This window comes from Perna viridis, chromosome 7 (assembly GCF_037379345.1).
Source record: "Perna viridis isolate PV_CMFRI_1.1 ecotype Kerala chromosome 7, ASM3737934v1, whole genome shotgun sequence".
In the NCBI taxonomy this organism is placed as follows: Eukaryota; Metazoa; Mollusca; class Bivalvia; order Mytilida; family Mytilidae; genus Perna; species Perna viridis.
This window is the reverse complement of record NC_142451.1, coordinates 39,987,937-40,002,202: the sequence shown is the minus strand read 5'-3', so window position 1 is coordinate 40,002,202 and position 14,266 is coordinate 39,987,937. Positions and strand designations below refer to the sequence as shown.

General features: G+C 33.3%; 1 protein-coding gene across 3 annotated transcripts in view; it reads right to left on the bottom strand.

Annotated features, from left to right (window-relative positions):
* LOC148612678 (uncharacterized) overlaps positions 1-14,266 on the bottom strand; it is a 33,334-nt gene that overhangs the window by 4,291 nt on the left and 14,777 nt on the right. Inside the window, exons 4-6 of one of the 3 annotated variants that reach the window (XR_015924464.1) lie at positions 12,059-13,879; positions 10,887-10,948; positions 9,896-10,377 (exon numbers count right to left, since the gene is read on the bottom strand). The exons of 1 other annotated variant lie outside the window; for it this stretch is intronic. The gene's annotated coding sequence lies outside the window, so the exon portion shown is untranslated. Of the gene's footprint in view, positions 1-9,895; positions 10,378-10,886; positions 13,880-14,266 lie in introns of those variants that run through there. One more of the 3 variants, XR_015924463.1, reaches the window with a different exon arrangement.

Genomic DNA, 14,266 nt, shown 5'->3' with positions numbered 1-14,266 from the left:
GTATGAGCAGCTCGGCGGGTGTTTCGAGAAAAACAGAGGACTCTTACCCTACCGGTGCACCTGGTCCATGGTCCTAGTTTTTAGTGGAGTCCGAGTTGCTCATTTGCTTTTGTTATTTTGTATGTATGATTTTTAGTTACTTTATGTTTGTTGTTGTGTATGTCTGTTTTCCATGTCTGGTCCGATTTGCTCATTTGACTTTGTAACTTTGTATGTATTATTTTAGTTACTTAATGTTCTTTGTTGTGTATGTCAGTATTCGATGTTTCGTTGTGGTCCCTGGATTGCTTTCTTTTGATTTCCGCTAGAACATAGGTTCCCTTCATTATTCTTTCATTCAGTTGTAATGAAGCCCCGTTCCCATTTATTTGATAAGCACGCAAGACTATCATTTGTAAACGAATCACAGACAGAGAAATATGACATGCTTTGTAGATCGTTTATTATAGAATCATATCAAAAACTGGAGTCTTTGAAGTGAATTATCGAAATTTATTACACTGGGAACATTCTATAAAACATTCTATCTAATTAATAATGTTTTATAACAAGAACATTTAAAGTTTGACATATATTATGGCAACAATGCATAAGTCAATTTCATTTAAAAAATATATATCTTATTTATTTATTTTTTATTCAAATTGATAGTAGAATGTGTGTAGGGTGATTTTATATCGGGATTACCTAATAAAATTGAATGTAGAATATGTGTGAGGTAATGCAATATAAGGATATCACAAAATTGTAAGAATATTATATGTAGTGTGGTTTTATATAAAGGCTACTTAATAAAATTCAATGAAGAATGTGTGTTGGATGACTTTATATCAGAATTTCTTAATGAAATCAAATTTAGAATGTGTGTAGAATGATTTAAATAAAAGTAACTCTCACAATTGTATGTAGATTGTATGTAAAGTGGTTTTATATAAGGATAATTTAATAAAATTGAATATAGAATGTGTGTGTGGGGATTTTATATTAGGATTACTGAATAAAATTGAATGCAAAATGAGTTTTGATTGATTGTATATAAGGTTAACATACAATATTAGAGGTAGATTACATGTAGAGTGGATTTATACAAGAATTACATGATAAAATTGATTGTAGAATGATATGTGTTGAGTGATTATATATGAAAGACACGACTTTGGTAAAAGGCAACAAATGCACAATCTTAACAAAAATAGCATTAAAATTGCTTAAAAAATGTGAGTGGATAGATTTTATAAAAGAATATGTAAAGAATTGGGGCATAGATATTTAACATTAGGACATTTATAGACTGTTTATTTTTTAATTTAAAGGGGTACAAATGTTCCTAATATTTTCTCTAAAATTTATTTTGGTTGTTTTAAATTCCTTGAATTCCTTATTTAGTATTTTACTTTAATAAAAGAAGAAAAATAAATACATTTCAAGCAATTTCAACCATATGTTTCATGGGAAAAACTCAAATGAACATAGTAACTTCATTAACAAAACTTTTGATCCTTTTGAGTGCATGTACATGCTTCTGTACATTGTTGTATTAGGCCTATGGTGTGCAATTCATATGATGTGTCTGGCATTTGCCTTTCAAAAGATATACAATAAACTTTGTCAAAAATACTTTTACCGAGTTTATTTGGAAACTTTACATGCATTACGAATTTTAAAATAAAGCTGTATGCACATATATTTTCATTGATATTTGACAACAATAAAATCATGCTTTTAGAAATGAAGATTTCCAGAAGTTTATAAAATAAAATATGCTTTGTCATACTTCACTTGAGCCTTTTTGATTCAGGTAAAATTTGGAGTATCTTTTCTTTGATTACATTCTTCTGCTTTAATATATAGCTGGCCCACTGCTTTCCACGAGCATTGTTTACAGTATAATGCCTTTCATTTCTATGAGTATTCAGAGACATTACATAAAGAATAAATGTAGTGCTGTGACAGTATGTGATACATATACAGTACAGGTAGAGTCTTATGATGATAATTGTCCGAATCCGTCATTATGTCGGTCCTGTCGGTCAATTAAGGGTAATAAATATCTGTAATTTTTATTGCCTTGTTTCAAGCCGTGGGGAGGTCGTAAATATGTACCTGGCTGATCACTTGTGATAATTAAATCTTACCTGTCTACTTTAGATTTTGGTTAATTTAATCCAGTTGTGAATAGTTTTTAAATCAATAAATCTTAACATATATGTATATATAAAGCACATATATGCATTTTGGGTTTTTTCTTGGCTCAAAATACATGATTCTATAATGTCTATGTAATTATTTTTGAATAAATACATGTAGAACGTCCGGTAATGAAACTACAATGTATTGTTTGTAAACTTTACATTACATCCCCATTGCTATAAATAGATTGAAATGCACATGTGAAGTATATCATTACGTTTTTTATTCTACCTATTAAGGTATACTTACAGATTTAGGCACAGTTGTCACTGGCGAATTATAGTATATTATTATGTAAGTAAATAATATTGTATAATTGCCGTGACAAAGGAGGAGGAATACAGAAACAAATGTTGTATAATCAAAATAAAATGTTTAAGAATTGTGTTTGTTAAGTGAATAGCTAGACCTCTGCAGGCGACGGACAGTGTACATACAGCAGACTTTTTTTCCAAGGATATTACTAAAATACTTAAATGCAGTTATTTAAAAAAAAGAAATGAGCAAAAATTTCAATTTTTTTATACTATGAGCATGTAAATCAACTAGTACAAGTTATTAATATTATACGCTCAACCTGCAAGTGTTTTGGTAGAACAGGAGCAACCGAATCTTTCTCTCTGTAGATGATGATTTGTTGTCATGTAACTGTACAGAGCATTCGTCGGTGAATATGACATTATTGAAATTGTCGTTGTCGGCTATTACTGTTTTGGCAAACAGAACGCGTTTGAGTTTATTTGGTTCCCGAACCATCTGACCATATCTGGGTGATGAAGCTGTATAACCGGTTGGGCTATCTGCCTTTTCAACGGTCGATTTGCTGGTATGTGGACCTTTGTCTGCTAGCGAACGCTGAATATCGGAAGATGTTTGGGTTGGGTTTTCTTTCAATGTGTTCTTTACAAAATTAATGTCGCGGTCGGTCAAGTATCTGAAAGAAATCTTTTTCTCTTGCAAGTTTTCGTAGCCTATCTTGCCGGTCTGGCACCTGTGGTCCATAGATTGATAATACCAATATAAGTATAGTACTGAAATGTACATTTTTGTATACTGTCAAATACATTATTTGTACCTCCGACTCCACGAAGACTTGTAGATTCACTACCAGCAACACCAACAGGAAGACCAAACCAGACACCCAGTTTACCAGACCCAATATCAACAGTACCTGATTCACCACACACACCAACCACTTTCAGCCGTCTTCCTATGCACCTCTTCAACGATATTCCAGCATCCAGCTGCCTGACAGAAGACGACCTAAACAGATATTTATGTAGTGCCAAAACCCCTGGAGCACTCGCAATTCTTCTAAAGCACTTCCCAGAAGTATTCACTCCAGACCAGTTAAGGGTATACTACTCATACCGTGGGGGAGGTAAACTCAGTAGAAAACCACTAGACAACACAAGAAAGGACTTTATAAGAAGATATGTGACAGCGTTCTACCTGTCCATGGGAAGAAGAAACAGCCTACTACGCCATGGTAATTGAAAAGATAAACCAGTACTTTTGCCAACCCGTGCATAAGAATTAAACAATCTTTGACCCGTTGATTGTGTATTGTAGAACCTGATGTTATAAAAGGTGTTTAATATAATACAATATTATATTCGAAACATACAAGTTTTGTTTTAATTTATAGTGTATTCATTTTTCACAAATATCGCTGAAACTGAAAAAAAGCTATTATATAAAAAAAACTAGTTAATTACTACCCTCCTCATTTACTATGAATTATCTTCTAATCAACCTCAGGGTAACGCAACGCTGAACTATTATTGTATTACATGTAATTCAGTTAAAATTAAATCCCTTGTACACACAGAAAAAAAATGCAAAAGCGTTTCAAATAATAAAAAAAAACAAAAAGCAAAAAAAAAAAAAAAAAAAAAAAAAAACGTTTTCTTGCAATAAACAATCTAGACGTCAGATAAATAAAAGTATTTATAGATTTGTATTTATAAACGTAAAAATAAATAGAACTCGCACAATTTGCCTAAGGTTGTTTTAAATTTACTAATCCAAATAAAACACATGCGGTATGTTAAAAATATTATAAAAAACGTCATAACAATGCGTAGGATGAACATGCTGTACTAGGAATATGTATTTATTATAGTAACAAAAGAAAATAAACTCATGCATTTAATGACAAGAACAGCATGAAGAAGAATGTGTTAATAATCAATAAAAAGAGGTTAAACTTTTGAACATGTAAAAATGATTTGCTTCATACATGTAAATGTACCTGAAAAGACACAAAATACGTAGTATATATATAAATTACAGATATTTGAACCTGGAAGCACTCAATCATTAATTATTCAGGTAGCATCGGTAATGATTAAAGAACTATTTATGACCATCCATACCATGGTCTGATGACCCTCCAGCTACTTACTGGCCATAAAATTGTCGGAATTTTAATTTTGGACATGACCGAATGGGACAGTTATCACAATAAGACTCTAACTGTACTGTACCCTGTTTTAGTTGGAACGGTGTCAGCAAGAGTAGTAGATTTATGTATATTAGTAAACACTGGAATCGAAATTGGAGCGAAAATAAAAAGAAAACTTTCCAAGGATAAAGACTATATAGGGAAAACAGACACACACAACTAAAGAACATGACATAACCAAAATAAAATGTACAAAAAAATAACAAAAGTAAATGAGCAATCCACACTCCATTAAAAACTGGGAACACCGACCAGGTGCACCGGTAGTGTAAGTGTCCGCTGGTTTTCTAGAAAAAAAACACCAATCGTTATGCTTATAAAATGCCACGTCTGGGATAGACAAAAAAGAAAGGAAACTTTATGACACGGTGATCAAATCGGTTTTCTTAGGTGAAGATGGATATGATTCCTAAGTTCATGATGGCAAACACAAAACTTCTGTAGTGATGACTTTAATCTTGTAGCAACGTATTCCAATTACAGAAGCCTACTCGTTAGAAATCTAGCACGTTACACAAAGTCCGGGTAGTTTTTGGCAAGTTCTGGAATAACGTATGAGTTGTGATATGAAAACTCCACACGCAGATGCTTAATACACTTTACTTTGTGCTATTCAATATGAAGTTCAGTAAGTGTAGATCAAAACAGCAGATTAGAAAGATTATACGACAATTATGCACATGGCAAGAAAGTATTCCATATACATTTGTACTTTACACCAGAGGGAAAGCTGTAAAGTATTTAATGAAAGATTGGTCTGTGTACATTGCAAACCGAAACAAATTATTAACGAACTTATTCACTAGTAATCTAAATATTATAACGGGGTCACATATAAAGATGTTAACATTAAGATTGCTTAGCAAAAACTAGGCAGCTTGTAAACTTTATCTTTATTTTATTACATTTTCCTGATTGTATCACTTCGTAATAATTATGGAACAAAGCATAACTTTGACGGAGAGGGTCAAATAACAGATATTAAGGTAATGACGTTGACCACATGAAGTCTTTTATATCTTTAGGAATTTTTCGATAGGAATGGATATCGTTAACGTAGTAAGTACATCTGTGTGGAGGAATTTTTTGAGATTTTTATTTTTGTGTGAAAGGGAATAGGGTCTGGTTGTTTTCCCGTATTGTTTATATTTGTTTATTTGTACATTTGTTCATGGCATGTGGCGGTGTTGCCATAAATGTCACCGCGGTACGAGTTCGAGTCCCGTTGGGGGAACGACTGAAAATTTGCCTCGAAAATTTGACATTTCTTACATCATTGGGAATTTTTTAGACCCTTCTATAAGTTTACATTATCTTCCTTGTATCAATTTGATCCGATGGAGCAGTGAAGTGAATAGAGTCGTCACATTCTGAGACGTTTGTATAATATTGATTTGTGTGACACGCATCATTAATTTGATCCTCTATCCTACAGGAACTGTACCTTACTACCATATATCGTGTACTAAGTTACAGCCCAAGATAGATATTACGTGGAGGAATGACCCGGCCAGCGGATGCTATATTTTTATATAGCCTAGCTGGCCGAGTGGTCGAGGGCGCTGGTCTTTGTGCAGGCGGCGTTGCCATAGATGTCACATGTCACAGCGGTGCGAGTTCGAATCCCGCGGAGGGAACAACCAGATATTTGCCTCGCAAATTTGACAGTTCTAACATCGTTTGGAATTTTAAAGACCCTTCTATGCTTACATTATCTTTCCTGTATCAATTTGATCAGATGGAGCAATGTAACGAATAGAGTCGCCACATTCTGAGACGTTTTTATAATATTGATTTGTTGTGACATGCACATTAATTTGATCCTCTGTCCTACATAATAGGACATCCTTCTGGTCACTTCGTTACGGGAGATTTAACCATTATCAAAAACGAATTTCTGCGTAATATCCTCTCTAAAGGTCCCAAGAACCGTGAACCACGCTCCATAAATTGGAATTATAACTTTAAAGTTTTTATGGATGCCGTCGAGGACTATGCAAGAAAATGGATAATACGAGAACAAGAAGACATTGATTCTTTGTCAGAGTGGTTAAAGGCTGTGAGAATGAAAGTTTTAAGTAGGTCAATGAGTGCCAAGGCTACATCAGTTTTCAAAGACCCTGATGTAGCAAAAACATTGTCTACTATACATGACAAATATGTTGTCGTACCAGCAGACAAAGCCCAAAACAACATTGTTTTTGTCTGCAAAACGTTTTATATTAAATGTTTATTATCAGAGGTAGACGTAGAAAATAATAGCAGTGATAAGGCCTATACTGCTACCACTCTTTCCAAAGAAGAGATTGTGGAAAACTATAAATCTGTGCTATCCTCTTTTGCTCTCCCTACCAAGGACGATGATTGTGATTTACTGTCTATGTACTGGATTCCTAAACTTCACAACAATCCATACAAACAACGTGTCATAGCTGGATCTGCAAAATGTATCGCCAAACCTCTTTCAAAACTTTTAACTTTTATACTCACAACTGTCCAAGCGGGTCTGCAGTCCTACCACAACACTTGTTACTCCCGTAGTGGTATTAATTCAATGTGGATCCAGAAAAAATCGAAAGATCTTTTGGAGACAATCAGTCCAAGACTATTATCTGAATATAATAGCATTAAAACCTATGATTTTTCAACACTGTATACTTCTATTCCCCATACTCAGTTAAAATCCCGACTTAAAAACATTATACATCGTTGTTTTTCCAAAAAAGATGGTACACATAGATACAAATATATAGTTCTTGGTAGAGATTCCTCATACTTTGTAAGAAATAATTCCAAATCATCTTCCAAATACACAGAGGAAGATGTTTACAAAATGCTGGAATTCTTAATCGACAACATATTTGTCCAGTGTGGTGGACGTGTTTTTCAACAAACGGTCGACATTCCAATGGGAACAAATTGTGCTCCTTTACTTGCTGACCTATTCCTTCACTTTTATGAGGCTGACTTTATAGCTGATCTGATCAGAAAGAAAGAATATCGTTTGGCTAGACCCTTTAATCTCAGTTTCCGCTATATAGATGATGTATTATCTTTAAACAATCCTAATTTCGGGGATTTGATACATCGCATCTACCCAAAAGAACTTGAGATAAGGGATACTACAGACACTTAGAAATCGATGGTAAAGGAAAACTATTGACCAAACTTTACGACAAACATGATGACTTTTCATTAAGAGTTGTCAACTTTCCTTTCATCTGTGGCAACATCCCTTCGGCTCCTGCGTATGGAGTGTTCATATCACAACTCATACGTTATGCTAGAGCTTGCCGAAACTACGCAGACTTTTTGTATCGCGCTAGAACTCTAACAAATAGGCTTCTGGAACAGGGTTATGTTGCTACAAGATTGAAGTCATCACTACAGAAGTTTTATGGTCGTCATCATGAACTCGTGGATCGTTATGGTCTCAGTATCGTATTAATTTTTCCATAGACTTCTATAGTGAAGTGCATATTTTTAGGATTTTTTAACAAATATGTAAATTGATTCAATAAAACTTTCACTTATGTAGCATTTCTAAGGACATGTGAAAAAATATTCTCATTTTTTCATATATAAGAGGCAATGTATGGAAAATGACTATTTTCAAGTCCTAACCACATACTTAAAATGTGTTGTAACTTGAAAACTATCCTTTATGCAGGTGTATTACTTGCTTTAGGTTACATGAATATAGATATGCTCATCATAAACAGTCAATATAATAATTTTATTGAACTGATATTATAAAAATTCATGAAAACAAAATGCATTTCCAAATTCGGTAAAGATTAACCATAAATGCAAAAAACCAGAGCTACCATAAAAAATCAGGTTCAAAAGTTGGCTAATTCATCTTAAAAGTGTTACCTGCATTGGGCTACTACTTTTTCAGCCGGTAAAAGGCAACTTGCTGAATATCCAACTTTACTTGAAAAACTGGCTTACTAGGTCTCAGTATCGTATTAATTTTCTCACAGACTTCTATAGTGAAGTGCATATTTTTAGGATTTTTTAAAAAAATATGTAAATTGATTCAATAAAACTTTCACTTATGTAGCATTTCTAAGGACATGTGAAAAAATAATTTCCCGCAAAGAAAATAGGGTGAGTCCACGAAGATCGGACAGAAAAGTAGTCTCGAACTATAAATAGCCATTTTCCCTTCTTTCACTTTCGTTTTGCACTCACCAAACCAACCTTTTCAGTGGAACATTTTTATGATATTATGTTAGATTTTCTTTTAAAAAAGTTCTTCATCTTACAGTGTGATGTTTGCTCTATTTTATAAGTCATTGTTCATATCTTTTGACAAAATATTAGTTTGTAGAGAGGCAAAAAGAAAATGCACTATATTTTTATAGCATCCATGTTTTGACGTACACCTGCTCAGGATATGCAATACGATACTGGTACCTTATGGTGTATCCATCAGCACCATGAAAACTGATTTATTCAACGGGTCATAGTTTTCCTTTCCTCGTTTGTCTACCCCGGACTTGACTTTTTATGAGCAACTCGGCGGGTGTTTCTAGAAAAGCAGAGGACGCTTACACTACCGGTGCAACTGGTCCATGCTCCCAGTTTTTAGTGGAGTCCGAGTTGCTCATTTACTTTTGTTACTTTGTATGTATGATTTTAGTTACTTTATGTTCTTTTTTGAGTATTTCTGTTTTCTATGTCTGGTCTTTGTCCCTGGATTACATTCTTTTGATTACCGCTATAACCTTGTGTCCCTTGATTACTCTAAACAGGTACGATCAGCAATTATGATAAAACATCCATTTGGGGTAAAACACGTGATGCTGTTAATAGTTATGGTTGAATTAATTCGACAGAGCGATATTTTTATCTCAAGAAATCACTAAGAATTCTTGCAATTATCATTTGGAGTAATTACTAGAACCAAGATTCTACCGGAAATCAAAAGAATATATTCCAAGGATAAATACTGAATAGGGAATAAGACACACACAAAGAACATGAAATACCCAAAATAACACGTACAAAGAAACAATTGTACATGCACAATACAATAATATCCAGCTTTTATTTTTGCATGTAATGAACTGCTGTTTTTATGGGTCCTCAGAGCTGCGTTTCGTCGTTTTATTTAATGTAATCAAATTGAGCACATGGTAAGGGAGCAACAAAATATTTTAGAATAAACTAATTTGACAGTATGAATTAATGAAGGTAGTTAAATTAGAGAACAAAAACCAACATCAAAGCTATATCATGTGTTGCCTTTATTGCTAAAATGTGGCCATTCTAATCGCTATACTGCTCTAATGGATTATGTTTTTTTCATAATAGAGAGAACATATATTTTTTAATGGATCATTTAACGGCAGTTAGTATTCATTTTTCAATTCCCTTTGTCCAGTAAAGGATTGCATTTGTGGGGGGAACATTTGACGTTATTTGTGAAGGAGAAAGCAAAATCGGATTCGATGAATGATTGTTATCGTTACATTTACACTTGCTACAGTAAATTACGGAACAGGTCTTACACACTTTCTGTGGTAAAGAATTAAGACATCGTTTGCAACGTAAATTGCGATGACGAATATTAAATTCACGTATCGTCTGAACTATGTCATGATCGCTTAATTTATTGTGTTCTTCGGAACAATGTTCACAAAACCAGCGTTCACACTCGCAAAATGCAAACTATGTCTCTAAACCACATATTCTGCATTTGTGATGTTCGTCTGTGAAAAAAAGTACAAGAATAAAGAACAATATTACAAAAACTATTAGTTTTATATAGTGATGTTGAAGAAATCTACTATTCCAATATAATTTTAACTGCAAGAAGGAAGTGAAATAACTTCAGAAACAACTCGGTGGTTATGACAAAGTACAGAAAGAACATGTTGAAAACACGCAGTATTCAAATAAAAAGAATATTCTTGACTTCCCAAATTCAGTGATCAAACTTGACAAGAAATATGGAAGTTTTAAAGCAAGTAATGCGAACAGAATATAAATATTAGGAACAGGGAGCGGGAGAACTGTAAAAAAAAATGACAACATAATTTACGATGCGATTATTAATTGATACTTCGTACAATTTAAATAAGCTACATCAAAGCAAGTACTATTATTACTAATTAAAAGTATTAAGAAACAATAAAAGCTAATTAACAATACGGTATAAAGAAGTTATCTGTCATTTAGTACAAAATGTACAACGCTTTTCTAACTTAGATTTACCTACCAAATACTCTCTCTCGCTGTTAAGCCTTTGCCACCTTTGTCGAGTTTGATTGTATATGAATGCTACAATGCAGATTAAAAGTTCGTTTACGTTCTCTTTGAATACGCACTCATGCGCAAATTATAATTGATTTATAATCCCTCTTTTTGTTCGACATCTGTCGTTATACTACATTGACATTGATTCACGGAAAAGAAAATCCAAATAAAATCGCCAGTAACTTCAATGATAACAGCAGATTATGGCTAATGCATGTTGTAGGCACTATATTACTTTTACAGTCTAAAATCAATTTTCAAAATTCAAATTATTTAGAAAAAAAAAACTCAGATACGCTTCTTACATGTAATACTCTGGATCACTCTAACATGTTCAAGACCTATAAGTTGTATTTAAAAGTTCTTCTATAAACCAATGGTGCGTAAAAGTTACCTTTGCATTTAATAAGCTTCAGGTGAACAGTTTCTACAGTTGACATTATTAGTGATGCAGAAACGGATATCAAAACTGTTGATAATATCAATTTTAGTAACTTTACTTAGACGTTTCAAAAGTGGGGTATCATGAGTATAATCTGAATATAAGGGCATGTACATACTGCTGTCTCCTTCAGTAAAGTCAAGTAGTGTGGAAGCGCGAGCATTTAAGTCTCCACAGATTAGTATGTCCCCCTGATTTTGATAAGTCAAAATATCTTTTTCAATTCACTCCATAATATCATAATCTAAGTTTTGTAGGTAAGGTGACACATCTGGTGGATTGTACAAAACACAAAAAAGGTCATTTTGAAAGAACAGTATGTCAAAATTGTTAACTTTATTTATGAAAGATGAGTCTTCTGTCTTATTGTTATATTTTGTAATCATGCCCCCTATGTTCCAAAACCCCATTTAACTGAGGTCATTTTCAACAATTTAAGTTTACCTGCTACCGAAAAATAAAGATAGAAATTGGATTCTAATAAATTTCAATTACTGGGTCTTAATATTTCTTATGATTTATATTAATGTATACTTTAACTTAAACTGGGGCTTTAGAGCTTCTATGTTCAATTGAGGAAAACTTAACAAACAGAGGAAATATTTGATGTTTCAAGGCTGTCTTATATATACATGTATGTATATGTATAATATAATTAACTCTTTGTCAGTTGTGATATTGCAAGTACTTACTTGTTTTTTCCCCCATTTTTGTCTTGATTCCTTCAACACTGTATGGATGTCAGTAACATATCATATAAACAATATTACAATCTGAACTAATGATTAGAAAAAAAAACACACAATGTAATGCACAAAGCTAAACACAGCATAATACTAGTAATATATATATACACCATATAAACTTATGTGATACATATACGGAAAATGTTTAAATTAACTTCAAAGCATTTACATGTACGAAACCAAAAAGTATTTCACTAATCCTGGTGCACATGACATAACAAATTAATAGTTTGTGTACATTTTGTAAATGAAAATATTTATTGTGAGTCTCTGCCTCCCACTTCTATTAGATCTGGATCTTCCCCTTTTCTGTAAAGTTTGTGGTAGGGGTATGTTCAGTGCTGAATGAATGGCTTTCTTAAAATTATTCGCCAAAAAAGATATTCCTCCTGGTTTAGATGGTAGCCATCTTGGTCTAAAAGTTCCTTATTAGGATTACCCCCATAAAACATATTATTATGCTCACAGAAAGATACCAAAGGGGATGGGTCACCCAGGAGTTTTTGTTTTAGCAGAGCATTTACTATCTGATAATTTGTTTGATTACGTATGTCATCTCATCTAGGTGTACAAAGGGAAAATACTTTTGCATTTTACCACTTTTCCCTAATCATGCAAACAAATTGTTCAAAATTGTTGACACATAATTCTGGCTTCCGATTTTTTTATATCATTAGTCAGTACATGGAGTAATACAAGGTCGGGTGCTGTATCTCTGTACTCAGCTATGAAGTGTGATGCCTCTTCTACGGTATATTGAATAACTTTGGTAACATAAACTGCATCTGAAAGTTTATCTTCCTTAATTCCGAGCGTGTTTGATGTCCCAATAAGCAAAATCTTGGGTTTTTGCGTATTCTCCTGACGAGAAGACTTATAACTGGTTTGATTGTTCTGGTTAACATCATTTGTTGTTGCTAGTTGAGTCTTCAGCATAATAATTTTCTCTTTAGCATCATCTAACTTTGCCTGTAGAAGTTGCACAGTTTGTTCCAGTTTTTCAATATCTCTGCTTTTTGATGTAACGGAATCTGTAAGAATTTTCCTGTCTTCCTCAACGGTCTTGACTAATTGTTTGTGTTGTTCTCTAGTTTCCTGTAACAGCTTGTTGGTGTGACTCATAGAGGCATCATTTTGGGATTGTGATAGTGCTGCATTATGTTTTACAGTTTGTAGTTGTTTTTTTCTCTTCTTTTAGTATACTTATTTTCTTCTCTAGAATAGTTTTCTTATCGCTACTTTCCTGTTTTGGAGGATTGATAAGTTTTTAAGTGTCTCTTGATATGTGTCCGAGGAAGCATTATTTGTCGCTGTGATAAGTTTATTCATGTTTGTGTCCTGCTAGGCCTCCATTTTAGTCAAGGCACCCACTAGTGTCTGCTCCAGGTTTTCAACCCTTACTTGGTTTTCTGCATCTTCCTGTTGGTCATGATAACTGGTTTATGAGATTCAGGAATTTTGTCAGCAGTTTCAAGCACTTCTTTAGGGTTTGTGTCTTGCTCTGTGATCTCAATTGTTTCAAGGATTTTCTGCAAAATGATTTTCAGCACTGGGAAATGTTCATTGACGAAGGTCATAAATTTTGACCCTTTGCACGGAGAATTCCAGTGGTTATGAAAAAGGTAAGGTTGTATTGTAGATTCTGGTTTTTGTCATGCACTTCTATGATGATTGTATTTCCCTGTCCATTTTCAAGGTTTTCACTTTCAGGGTCTCTCCACGACTCGGACTCATCACGCCACTTTATGTTGTAGTGTTCATTACAGCCTAGATGGTTGTAGTAAAACAAATCTAGTGTTTTTATCCATGCTTGTATTCTATCGGCCGTAGTGTGGTATGTGATATATATGTGTGAACTCAACAGGTTTGTGGGCTAATCTGAATTGCAGTGTTTCGCATGCTATTTATATTTGGGGATTTTTTTCGTTTAAAAAAAATAAGCGATTTGGTTATGAAATTTCTCACTAAAAATTTCAAAAACAATTTGATATAGTTGTAAATTTTATATATCAATACATGGCAATAACTGGATGATTACATCATGCTACCGCTAGTGAAATAAAAACACATATACAAGTACCGATTATATAAATTTTGTAAATTTTGGTATACTGAACACACAATGCAATTGGTAGTCTAAGAAGAACAAAGTAA